This window comes from Cenococcum geophilum (genome assembly GCF_001692895.1).
Source record: "Cenococcum geophilum 1.58 unplaced genomic scaffold K441scaffold_35, whole genome shotgun sequence".
NCBI classification, from domain to species: Eukaryota; Fungi; Ascomycota; class Dothideomycetes; order Gloniales; family Gloniaceae; genus Cenococcum; species Cenococcum geophilum.
In genome coordinates, this window is record NW_027137593.1 from 626,760 (window position 1) to 638,793 (window position 12,034).

The following is a 12,034-nucleotide window of genomic DNA, read 5'->3' on the forward strand; positions in this document are numbered from 1 at the left end:
TGGTGCAGCTAATTACGCATTTATAGCTACCTAGGTAAGTAGTACCTTTATTCTATTAAGCTCTCTCTACACTCAATACGTAATTAACGTATAATACCCCCCTTACGCATTCTATATATCTTACTTACTTTAAGTAATAAATAAGCGTTGCTCTTCCCGCGTACTTAATAGTATTTACTTAGTCTATACAGTTAATAGTATTTACCTATTCCGCGTAATTAGTATACTTTACTTAGTCTACGCAGTTAGTACCCTTTACTTATTCTACGCAGTTAGTATTCTTTACTTATTCTATATACCTAGCACACAGTATATAAAGAACATATTTTAACCTAATAGTAGTATAATATAACCTTAATATGCCTAATAACGCCCTTTAGTTAACCTGCTATTTTAAGTTTAATATTTATATAAGTCCTATCGCGATAGTAGCACCGTACTATTAAACCCCTAATTGTCTTTATTCTCGCCGTTATTCTTACTATTATTTTCCCTATCTATCCCACTGCCTTCTCTACTCTTATCCTCTTTATTAGTAAATTCTAGTATTACTAGTCTATCTCCACTCTATAGGCGGGTCTTTATATCCTCTAGTATAGCACTATCTATAATATCTATAACCTTAAACTCGCTAGCAAAAGTACACTATAAGATGCGGTAATTAATTCCTGTTTCCTGTTTATTATTACCTTAAATTTATTTAAGGCGCGCTTAGATAGCGTTAATATTATAATTATATAGTATTAAAATTGTCTTATTAATATACTGCGAAAAGGAGACCTTATATATAGTTTTGGGGTTTATTCTTTATAACGAATACGCTAGGCTACCGTTATCCTATTATATTATCTTTATTAGCCCGTATATAATAATTAAAATAGCGTAATATTATAATATAGGAAACGGCGGTAAAGTGCTATAGTATATAGCGAGTATCGTAATATAACGTTGTGATATAATTAATATAATAGGCCGTCGAAATCGGACTCTGCACCTGTACGCGGTGACGGCTACGAACCTGGTCTTCGAAGTTCAGATCCAGAGCCAACGCAGAGACGTCGCACAGCGTGTGGACAGGACCTGGTGGTGGTTGTGGGCGTNNAGGGCGGTGGTGAANNNTTTTCGGATGGTGAGATCTTGAAAACCACTACTNTTGGCCCTCTACAATACGACGACTACTACATTGTTCTCCTATCCAAGGCACCTGTACGATCCAACATGGATGTATAGCATTTAANAGCATCCCCNAACCCCTAACAGAAAGCATNGACGACCTCTTANATNGANNAANGAGNGAACGCGGAGCGAATGAACGAATGAGCAAATATACGGCCCCTCCTAACCCCCAGGGCAATCGCCCGCGGAGCATGCGGTTACTCGCCGTTTTCAACTACCGAATACTACCTAGCAGCCTGGATTGCGACCCACGGTTTTCCCTGTCTCCTTTCAACGGAGTGGTGCCCTTAGAAAGGGCCTAGCTGGGGCCTAGGTATAAAAGATACCCAAATACACAATATATCCCGCTCGCTTATTAGTATTACGGTAGTTAGAACGGATGAATCCCCCTTACGCCTTCGATGGCTCTAGGGGGGGGGAGGCAAGGCGTATATGGCAATAGTCTATAGGAGATAGCATACAGGGGATGGGCAAGATACGGAACAAGACAATAAGACACAGCAATCGATCAGCAGGGCCTAGCTGGGACGTAGTAAACCCCAGCTTTGATAAGCTAGAGAAGGAAGCAGTGGTTCCTAAGGAGTTCAAAACATCTAAGGAGGAGGACGTGCTGTAGGCCCGTAGGGCCGCTGCTACGTGCAAACATGGCAATTCGGGGTTTTTCATCCTACTAAGGTGGCTTATAGGGTTTTTCCTTCCCCCAACTGCAGGGTTTTTCTTCATGTAAATTATAAGTTTTCCCCCTGTGACGGAGTAGTCTGCGTGGGCCAGTAGGATCCGTATCAGACGTTAATCAAAGAATTACTACTAATTAATATAATATTATATATTTACACCTATAGTATACGGTCGTTAAGTAATCCTATTATTATACTTAGGATCTAGTTCCTTTAGATCTTCTATAATATCCTTAAACGGATTGCTAATTACCTATTAAGTCTATAGCATTTTATCTCTAGTTACGTTCCGTATCTTATTAACTTATTATAGAAGTAGCCTATATAGCCTTTTATTATACTTAGGTTAGTAGCTCTTCTAGGTATTCTATAGTCGCTCCCAACTATTTATAATACGCTTTAGTAAGTATAGTAAAAGGCTTTCTATAGATTTATCTATAATTATAGCATTGGCTTTAAACTTATAAATGACTTATATTCCGCTTCTATAGTCCTTAAAAGTATATTAAATTGCTATATATATAAGCTATATTATATTAGCTGTAATAGGCGAAAAGAGGTTAGTACTATTTTTATTAAGGGCGAGTAACCTTAGCCTAGTATTAAAGAATACGCGCTTAATATAACGTGTAATAATTAACGCCCTAAATCTTGTCTCTCTATCTTAGCCTTAGTTAGTTAGGTATAATAAAAGGTATAGTACTAACTAGGCCACCGAGCGTAAAGCGGTTATCCTTAAGTAGTTCCGCTACTTTCTTTACTACGGCCTTAATATCTAGTTTAAGGCAGTTATAGCTCCCGGTAACGGTATCGCGCACTATATTTATTATATAATACCGAAATACACTAAGCTAGTTATATAGCTGGAAAATTAGTTAGTATAGTACTATTAAATCTAAGGACCGCGAACCTTGCGTACCGCCGGCCCTAGTAGCATACTTAATACTCTATTTATTAGGTTTTTATAATGGTTTATAATAGTAATTGCCTCTTTCCACGTCTACTTTATTAGTGTGTTTAGACCGCTTATATTTATTTCCGGCTAGGGAGAAAGATAGAGCTCTTTAGGTATAGAGCTTATTATTACTTATATAATAAGACGTGTCTAAGCAATACCGTATATCTTTATATTAACTAGGTTAAGTAGCTGCTTTATATATTATCTAAAGTCATCCTATAGCAGTTGTTTATTTAAGTAATATATACGTTTTTTTTAAGTGTAGGTTTTAGATGTCTTATAATCGCTTAAGGTTTACGGGCTTTCGTCTAATAAGAACGAGACTATCTATTAGGATAACGTTATTAAAATTAACAATAATAGGTTGTACTGTGGTATATTAATAATAGCCTTACCTTTTAATAAAGACAGTTACAGTATAGAGCCTAATATTATCCCCTTTAAGATCTAGATTATCTTAGGAGCTACTACTTAACTTATAGTATCTTTATTTACTTTTTTATGGGATAGGTAGAGGATAAGTATATTAGTTTAGTAGAACTATTTAGCTTTTATACGCACCTTACTTCCCTAAAAGACGCTAAATAGTTTAAAGTCTTATACCTAATATACTTTAAACAACAACCTAGTTAACTTTTATAATATAAATTAGGCATTTCTCGCTAAATATATAAAAAGGAGTTTTAATAAACTTATAATAATAAGTTAGGAGGGCGGCCTAACTATTTATTAGGCTTTATAATAGGGTAATTAGATTGCCTTGCTATAGTATAGGGTTCTACTTTATATAATATTTTTTCTATACCATACAGAAGCCTAGTTCCTCGCGATATTTACCTACTCTTAAGGTAGATAGTATAGTGTATAGGATATAAAGGGTAGCTAGCGCGTGGAGGGCGATATATAGTAGTATTATATTCTAGTTTATTATAGTCGCGGCAATCTACCCCTTTATTATAATCCGGCGCCGCTAGTTATAACTTACCGCTATTTTAGCTAAGTTATATTTATTTACCGCCTAGTGTAAGCCTATTTCCTTATATATGCATTAACCTATACCCTATTTATTTGCTTAAAATCTTTATTATATATAGTATTATATATATCCTAATCGCTATAGTTGTTTATAAAGAAATAGTTTATAATATTAATATCCGTTAGTATAAGTAAGATAGGCCTCGTAATATAGTTAATATCGTATATCTAAAGGGTATTTAGCGTGCGTTTTGTCCTGCTATTAAATAGCTTTATACTCTATACTCTAAGTATTCCGGTTCTTATGTTAATCTTACTACTATTATAAACTTAAAGGGTCTCTACTAACGCACTAGTATATTTTAAGTATTTACCCTCGCTATCTAATTGCCTAGTATCCTAGATTATAAGTAGTAGATAAAGCCTCCCTACTTTATTACTATAGAGGCTATTATTTACCCACTTATATTCTTATACTATTATAGCATTATAGCGGGGGGCTTTAGTATTAGCCTATAATGGGATATATTAAGCAAACACCTTATTAAGCTTATTAGTATTAGTAGTATTCTTCCTAAAGCGAATATAGTATATAACGCTATAATAGATACTTAAGGGCATCTTTAATACCTAATTATTATCGGCCTCTAGTTAGTTAATGTCCTAGTTTATTTACTAGATTCCATTAATCTGTTTACGGCATTCCCTTATAAAGGGGACTAGTTTAAATATAAGGTTGGTAATCTCTATCTAGCGCTATACCTCCTTAACTATATACTAGATAGATATATTAATTCTCCAGTCTTAAAATATCTAAGTTATATAGTTATTAAAGTTCTATATATATAAGTAATATGCGCATATATTAACTATAGGGCCTAGTTATATTATCTATATTGCGCTTATTAGGTCTACTATATTAATTATATTAGTTAACGCCTATAGCTTAAGTTTGTTCTAAAGCATAGTGTTAAGATATATAGTATTATATTGTAGTATCTACTCTTTATAGTTATTCCGTTTATTAGTCCTACGGTAAAATACCTTCTATAGCTTATATGCTTACTCTAAATACTCTATATTTATGCCTTTAATTACTCCTAGTTACTAAATACTCTCCAGATAGTAGGTAATAGCATATAGCTTAGGAATATTAAAGTGTAGTAGTTTTACCTTACTTAGTTAAAACGGAAGGAATATATTCTTTATCTTATCTATTCTATAAATAGCTACTACTAGGTACTAGATAGTTAATTCGTTATATAATATATATTAAGATAGTATAGTAAAGTCCACAAACGCCCGGATAAATAGCATAGCGCCTTTATTCTATTTTAGTAAGGGTGCTATAGTAGGGACTAATTGTTATAACAGAGATTTATATATCTTTCCTGTTTATTGGCTAATATTTGCCTAGCTATCCCATACTATTATATTAGTAAATTATTCTACCTATATAAAGTGGGTGGTAATAAGTATATTTATTTAACATCTCCTAGCCGCAACTATCTATATATAGGATATTAAGGCCCCAATATTTTCTAGCCTATATTTCGCTTTATATAAGCCCCTTAATCTAGTATATAAGATATTTACTAGTAAGGCCTTTAAGTACCTAGTATAGGAAATTAGGCGCTATTATCTTATAGATATTAGATAGATTATAGCCCTATATAAAGTTATAGAATGGCTAAATATAATCTAAGTTATCCTTCTTATTAGTATTATAACCTTCCTACTATATTTATATTTGGTCTTTTATTAATTAGTATATATAGAACAGCTATAGTCGCTAGATGGTAGTTATTAGATTATACCGTTTATTTATATATATATAATAAGTCGAATATTTATAGCTACTCTTAATACCTATAAGCGTGACCTATTTTTTATAATTAGCTATAAATATAGCTAGAAGTAGAAAGCAGTATTAATTCTAATTATCCGCGTATAAAAGATATACTTTTTTTTTACTAGCTTTCTCTAACGCTATAGGCATTATTAGCATAACTATACTAGTAGTAGGGTTGTCGCTAAAGTATACGTTTAAGGATAGCTGTAAAGGTCTTATATTGCACCACTAGTTATATTATTTAGTTGACAGGTATATAGACCGGGAGGTATATAAGTAGTAATAGGGCTAGTTAATTTACAAATTGTTAAACGCGCAGTTTAATATTTCCAATTAAAATATAAAGCGGCTATGCTTTCTTGCCGCCGGCGTATTATATTAGTTAGGTCTTATTGCTAGCTAATATAATTAGCACTATAGTTACGCCAAGCGGTAGCTACTCTTGCGTCTCCTACCATTAGTTTACTATATTAAGCTTATTGTATATTCTTATTCCTACTAATAAGTACTGCCTTACTAGTAAGAAAGTTATATTTCTTTAGAAAGGGCTGTAACTAATAAGGAAGAATACAATCTCTAAAGCATTTTAGTAATATACCAGCAGCTATTAGTCCCTTACGGTTACAATTATTTTAATCTACTACGGTTAATTACTCTTAGATTATATCTATTTTAAAAGTAGTTTTACTTTAATATTATTAGCACTCTAGTAAGAAAAATAGTTGGTAAATACTCCCTAAAGCCTAATATTGTTAAACTACTTGTTAATAGCGCGGTTAGAAGTCCCGTAGCTTACCTACTATAAAACCTATATATATTCTGCCTTACTACTAAATGGATAAAATAGGGAAGGTATTTTATCTAGTGTACTACTAGTACGCTTAATACGCGGTATAATATTATATACTACCGCAGTATTATCCACAATTTGCGGATTTCCTTAGTTCCGTCTTAGAGGCTTTCCTATAGCGTAGCTAGTAGCCTCTTTAAATGTTTTAGTCTAAAAGATATCTATAGATATTCTAGTTAAAGTTTACTAATTAGTCTTAACTATCGCCAGGTTATACACCCTATTAAATATTATAGAATTATTATTATAGTACACATCCGCAGCCCCGTTATTTAGCTTATTAATAATATTATCGCCTAAAGCTTATATAGGTGGCCACTTATTACCTTACTTTAATTCGGCCTTATAATTGGTTATATAATGCCCTTCCGAGGTTTAATAGTATAATAGTATATTGTTGTCCATATATTGTATAAGTAGCCACTTATTATATTGCTCTAGCTTAGCCCTATAATAGGCTGTTTAATACTTCTCCAAGCTTTAATAGCGTAAGGGTGCATTATTATTTATCTCTTTAATATTAACGCCCTTATATCTACCCTTCTTCTATTTCTATTATTTTAGATAATATTATTTATAACGGGTTAGACCGCCTATGCTTTTTACTTTAGTCCTATACTTTCCATATTACCGCTAGATAAAGCTTATTTATAAATTACCGCATTAAGCTATAATTTGCTATAGTTTGGTTAGAAGGGGGCCGAAAATAATATCTATGTGGAACCGTATATTTAAAGTAATATTTATGGCTTATATTATATTATAAGCCAGTTAAGATAGGAGGAGTATAGTAAAAGTATAGTAATGTCTATGGACACTAACGCGCTAAATAGCGTAACCCGTTACATTTTGCGCTAATTTACACTAGATTACGTTATATTAGGCTAAAAGACTCTACTTATTACTAACGTCGCGCCGCCTTTTTATTATACTAAGTATAGGATTCTAAACACTACTATTCCCTACTTAGGATACTAGACTGTTTTTTATAATAGGACGCGATATATAACAGCGGTATGCCGTAAATACGGCGTAGTATAACTCTATAAGCGCCACGGACCTATAAAAAGATATACAGCTTATTACTAGCTTAGGCATTACTACGGAAAGACTTAATACTATTAAGCGGACTTTTAAGCAGGTTATTATTAAGGACGGTATCCTATATATTTTATTTCGCGGATAACTAAATAATTCGCTACGCGAGCAGGCAATTTAGAAAGTTATCCGTTAGGTAGTAGAATATGAGAAGGCACTAGCGCTATAGGTATATAAGGCTATACAGAATATACTAGCCCGCGTATAGTTAAATATATATAAGAAGATAAAGGTGCTAGGGCGGCCTAGCATTAACTATATAGTGGATACGGAAAGGGGGTATGCGGCTGCTGCAAACTCGTAGAGTTTATTCTAGCTTAACTATACGTAAAACTACGGCTATAATCTTAAATAACTCGTTATACTACTTTATAGGCGGAAACTAGATAGTACAAACTTAGTTCTAAGTATAGATATGGCCTTAAGTCTAGTATCGCTGTATAATACGCCTTAAGACCTACGCACAGTTAAATATTAGCTACTAGTTAAGATATTTTTAGAGGCTAAGGTAGATTATAATAAGGAGTAAATATGGGCCGCCTATATAGAGACTATACCTATCCGAAACAATAGGGCCTTAAGGGCTGCTTTATTAAGGGCAGTTTATTATAGGGTGGGCTAGGTTATATTTATAGCTATCTATAAAGATAGTATATAGGTGTCTATTATAATTATAATATATTACTAATGTTTATCTAGCCCTATTTTTAGCGCAATACGTTTTACTAGGTAGGCTAAAAGGTATTAATTAATTACAGTTAATCTAATCTACGTGGAGATAGTGACTTTAGTTAAGTTTGCCTTATAGTAAGACCTCCTATCGCACTAGGAAGCCCTAAGATTATTACCTATATATACAATCTTAGGTTATCCAGATATAATATAGCGAATTGCCTTACTATAGGCTCTTCTATTAGGGGCAACTATATAGATATTATATTTATCCTATATTTTACTAGCTAGTAGCTAGTATAGTAGGACAGGTATTATTCTAAGGGCCTATAGTATTAGCGACAAGTTTCTTAAGATATAATGTTGGTTACATAAGGGGATATCACGTAGCTACGGTTCGTAGATAGTATGATAATTGTTCTCTTATTGTGATTCTTGAAGAAAGGGGTGAGGAACCTAAGGTTCCTCACCACGCTAGTGCCGCGGCGGCACGTGACGGCAACTTGCCGCACGTAATGGCAACTTGCCACACGTGGTAGCAATATGCCTTATATAGTGACCACTTGCCTTTATTCCTAACATATAATAACGGCGTACTAATATTAGGAATAGTATACCTAATATAAGTAGAAGAGGGCGTTAGGTTATATTGCCTTAGTAATAGCTATAGTAAGAAAAGGATTAAATCCTATTTAAGGTTATTACAGTTTAATAAAAATAGAGGCGGCCTATACTATATAGAGAGTAATTAATAATAGTTGCAGTTATTAGCGAGATATCTAGACTATAATTTAACTAGTTAAGTATTTAGGGAATATTTAGTTATAAGTTTAGATTAGAATAAGGGCTTTAGAATAGAGTTAATTTAAAGCTCTAATCTAATTCTAAGGCGACCATTTGGTTAAATTCTAGTTTAACTTAACTTTAGCTATAAAATTTTAATATTTTAAAAAAACACGCTAAAAGTTACTAAAAAGTTGGTAACTTACTATATATAGAATCTAAACTAAGGTCTTGGCGTCAGTTTAAATTAGGAGCTTAAAGCTCCTTATTTAAACTTTAAATTAAATCTAAAGGCTTTAAATTGCACACATCCGTATAACCCGTAAAGCTATAAACGCGTATTAAATTAGGAAGGAACGCGTTCTTTTACTAGACTTTTAGTTTAGATTTAAAAGTAATAGATTATAACTAAACGACCCCTTAAAATCTAGATTATGGATTAGCATTAATTAACCGCTAGCCTAAAAGGGATAGAAACTAGGATTACTAGGCTTTATAAATTAGGCTATCTTTACTATAATACGCTTATCTATTTTGGAGATTATAATTATTAAAAGTTTATTTTATTTAGCTATAATATATAATGTTATAATATACCGTATTTTACCTAGTACTATAGCAAAATTGCAAATATTAAAGGCCTATAACTATTACCGCTCTTAACTTCTATCTAGTGTCCCTATTTAAGGGTCTCGCTACTAGTAAAGTCTATAATATCCGTCCTTACTACCCTTCTTATGTTCTAACACTACCAACATCCTCTCTATTATTGTTATTCTTATTATTATTACCGGCACCGCCCTAGCCGTTATTATTAGCGCCCTCTCTATCGGCCTTATTTTACGCTTTAGTATAATTACTAGTACCGCTAATATTTACTATATCCGCGAAGTTAGGGATAGTAATATTAAAGTTGTCGGGAATGAGGCAAGCGGTCGTCACGTGTCGACGTGGCCCTAGCGTGGTGAGGAACCTTAAGTTCCTCACCCCTTTCCTTATTCCTATTAATAAAAATATACAATAACAATCATCATACTATCTACGAACCGTAGCTACGTGATATCCCCCTTATGTAACCAACACTAATCAGTGGTTAACTTCACTGTTATACTATAAAACAGCTAGGTATCACCAAGAAGAGACGAGCCACTGTACCAGTGCTACTCGTGCTAGAGGAAGCTGTCTTTTAAGGTTAGAACTGGTCCTAAACCTTAAATAGAACTCTTCCACGAATCTAAGGATCTAAAAGGCCAGAACTGGTCCTAAGCCTTTCTAAGATTACGGATTCTTGCGTCTATTACGCAGAACAACACGCTTTACGAGTCTTCGCGATTTAAGGCCAGAACTGGTCCTGAGCCCCATAATCGCAAATATACGTCTAAACGCGTACCAAACGACAAACGCGTACCAAACGACAAATACACATCACGAACGCGTACTAGACGATAATCCCTATACCAACAACATCTCCCTCCCTCTGAAGATATAACTATGGCTATTCCAAACAACTGGAGAGACTCCTTACCACTAGGGGTAGCTATATACGCGAAACTCATCGACGAAAATTGGGACGAATTTACCCTTAATATAACAACTTGTACCGCAAAACAAGTTAACGGCTTTCTCCTACACCGTATTCTATTTTACTAAAGTAGATACTACGCCGATTCGCAGCTATAGGAATATTTTAGGGAGGATTTTATGGGATGGACTGCCAACACCTGGGCACTTGGTAATATTTATATTATTCGAGATTTTCGAGACTTCCTTCGGGAGAAAGGAGTATTTGTCCCTATAAACGGGGGTACTATTAGAGACAATATTCAGCAAGTCCTTAACGCAGAAGAAGAGCACAAATGGACTCCACAAGAGATTGAGCACCAAAAGAAGTTTAACTCTCGAGGGAATCCTAATAACGGACAGCCACAAGCAATACTACAGACAACCTTAGGCTATCAAACACCTCAAGTTCCTCAGGCTGCCGTATCTCAACCCGTGCCTCAAGCTCCGCAACAAGCTCCGCATCAAGCTCCGCAACAAGCTCCGCATCAAGCTCCGCAACAAGCTCCGAAGCAACCTCCACAGCAACCACAACCTCCGCAGCAATCTCCGCAACAACCTCCGTCTTTAGTTCCGCAGCCATCGCTTCCACCTCCGTCTTCAGTTCCCCAGTATCCACCTCTGTCTTTAGTTCTGTATCCATCGCAGCAGCCTCCGCAGCAATCTCCGCAGCAACCTCCGCAGCAATCTCCGCAGCAACCTCCGCAGCAATATTCGCAGCAGCCTCCGCAGCAATCTCCGCAGCAACCTCCGCAGCAATCTCCGCAACAACCTCCGCAACAACCCAGATCTACGTTACCACCGCAAGATCAGGAGAAGTTTAGCAGGGAATTGGAATACGGCAGAGGGTACGATCAATATCGGCTACAAAGCACTGATGGAGGTTCTCGTGGAGACCCTTATAGAGGTTCTCGTGGAGGTTCTCGTGGAGGTCCTCGTGGAGGTCCTCGTGGAGGCTCTCGTGGAGGTCCTCGCAGAGGTCCTCGTAGAGGTCCTCGTGGAGATCCTCGTGGAGGTCCTCGTGGAGGTTCTCGTGGAGGTCCTCGTGGAGGTCCTCGTGGAGATCCTCGTGGAGATTCTCATAGAGGTCCTCATGGAGGTCCTCGTGGAGGTCCTCATGGAGGTCCTCGCAGAGGTTCTCGTGGAGGTCCTCGTAGAGCATCAAGAACTCTTTGGGATTCAATGGATTAGTGGCCAAGACAACCCGGCAGATGCGATGACAAAGGCAATTCAAGAGCATTCCTATTGGTCGACTGTCGTTCCCATTTGCTCGAGCTAGCCGTATCCAGTTACACTCCGCTAGCTCCGCAACCCTATTTTAACGACACAGTTTCCTAGGGCGTACTACCTGCCAAATTCCTACTATACTCTGCCGACCCTAACTTCTGCTAGCCAATCAGGATTTTCCATGCCCGGCATGGAAAATCGCTATT